Here is a 2,500-nt window from a genome sequence, read left to right on the forward strand (position 1 = left end):
ATATGACGGTCGAAGCTATGGGAGCATCCCTTGAGGATGTGCAAGTGCAAATAAGCGACCTTCGAGAAGAGCAAGGTAGCATCATCGACGAGTTGCGAGCACAGGTGAATGTATTGATGCGGATTGTAGGTACCCAAGACCGAGCCGGAGCAGCAGAAGCGCATCCTCCTCGTGTGCGAGTACCGGATCCAAGATCCTATGGAGGAGCCAGAGATGGCAAGGAGCTCGAGAACTTCTTGTTTGACATGGAGCAATACTTCCGTGCCGTGCGACCCGATGATGAAGACACCAAAGTCTCGATGGCCACAATGTACTTGACGGGGGATGCTAAACTATGGTGGCGCACACGGTACGAAGAGATACAAGCCGGACGTGCCGTCATAGACTCTTGGGAGGATTTGAAAAGAGAGCTCAAGGCTCAATTCCTTCCCGAGAATGTGGAGTATATGGCAAGAAAGAAGCTACGGAAGCTTCAACACACAGGTACCGTTCGGGAATATGTGAAGCAGTTCTCAGCGCTCATGCTCGATATAAAAGATATGTCAGAGAAGGATAAGCTCTTCTGTTTTCTTGAAGGCCTAAAGCCATGGGCACAGACAGAGCTCCAGAGGCAAAGAGTGCAAGACTTGGCCACAGCGCAATCCGCCGCTGAGAGACTCACAGATTTCGCAACGAATGATCAAGAGAGGAAAAAGCCTACGGGCACTGGAGGAAAGCCCAATCCTGGAAGGGGAAAAGGCCATGAACGGAAACCTTACCCCAACCGGGATGGCACAGGGTCGAAGACGGGCGCTACATCGGGAGCCAAAGCTCCGTTGAAGTGCTTCCTTTGTAGTGGCCCCCATCGCATACGTGATTGTCCATCCCGAGCCGCGCTCAATGCATTGAAGGTGTCTTTTGGCGGCAAAGAGGACAAGGAGAGTATGCATGATCCACAAGAAGATGTGGATAGTGACGATGATGATTCAAAGATGGGTGCGCTCCAGGTACTCAATGCTCTTGCGGGCCAATCAAGCGAGAAGCCTAAAGCCTCAAGGGTGCTGATGTACGTCGAATGTAAAATCAATGGCAAGACTACCAAGGTGATGGTAGATACTGGAGCTAGCAACAACTTCGTAGATGCTGCGGAGGCTAAGCGATTGGGTCTAAAGCTTCATAAGGATCCAAGTCGCATGAAGGCCGTTAATTCGGCACCAAAACCCGTAGATGGGGTAGCTCGAGATGTACCCCTCGAGATTGGCAAGTGGTCTGGTAAGACTAACTTTACTTGTGTACCTTTGGATGATTTTCAGGTCATCATTGGGCTAGACTTCATGATGGAGCACAAAATGGTGCCGATGCCGTACTTGGGGAGCATATGTTTCCTTGGAGACAAGCCGTGCATGGTGCCAGTAGTTGCCGAGAAGACTCGAGGCGACAAGATGATTTCAGCGATGCAGCTAGAGAAGGGACTAAAGAAGGGAGAGTTGACATACTTGGCAGCCTTAAAGATGGAGACTACAGGAGTCGATGCAGAACCTGTACCTGCCAAGATCCAAACCATCCTGAAGGAGTTCAGGGATGTTATGCCAGCAAAGCTTCCAAAGTCTCTACCCCCACGACGTGCTGTTGATCATCAAATAGAGATTATTCCAGGAGTTAAGCCACCTGCAAAAGCTCCCTACAGGATGGCTCCACCCGAGTTGGCCGAATTGAGAAAACAACTCGATGAGCTGTTGGAGGCGGGATTCATCCGTCCTTCCAAAGCTCCTTATGGTGCTCCAGTGTTGTTCCAGAAGAAGCACGACGGTAGCTTGCGGTTGTGCGTGGATTTTCGGGCTTTGAACAAGGTGACTGTGAAGAACAAATACCCGATTCCACTTATAGCGGACTTGTTCGATCAGCTCGGTTCGGCAAAGTACTTTTCGAAGTTAGACTTGCGCTCTGGGTATTATCAAGTCCGCGTTGCAGAAGGCGACGAGCCGAAGACCACGTGCGTGACGCGGTATGGGGCGTTTGAGTACTTGGTGATGCCTTTTGGCTTAACCAACGCACCCGCCACGTTTTGTACGTTGATGAACCAGATCTTCCATGAGTTTCTCGACAAGTTCGTGGTGGTGTATCTTGATGATATTGTTGTGTATAGCCACAGTTTGGAAGATCATGCAAAGCACTTGAGAGAAGTGTTTAGGGTCCTGAAGGAGAACCAGCTGTATGTGAAAGAGGAAAAGTGCTCGTTTGCACAAAAACACATAGGTTTTCTGGGCCACATTATTGGTGATGGGCATATCCGGATGGAGATGAAGAAGGTGAAAGCCATCCAAGAGTGGAAGGTGCCAACTTCAGTGTCGGAGCTCAGATCATTTCTCGGACTTGCGAATTACTATCGTAAGTTCATCAGGAGATATTCAGCCAGATCGGCACCTTTGACAGACTTGTTGAAGAAGGATAGGCCCTGGGTTTGGTCGAAGGAATGTCAAGAAGCATTCGAGGACATGAAGCAGCAGGTTGCTAACGATCC

Source organism: Eschscholzia californica, unplaced genomic scaffold, assembly GCF_041429995.1.
Source record: "Eschscholzia californica isolate CP2 unplaced genomic scaffold, dmEscCali1.0.p SCAF_142, whole genome shotgun sequence".
Classification (NCBI taxonomy): Eukaryota; Viridiplantae; Streptophyta; class Magnoliopsida; order Ranunculales; family Papaveraceae; genus Eschscholzia; species Eschscholzia californica.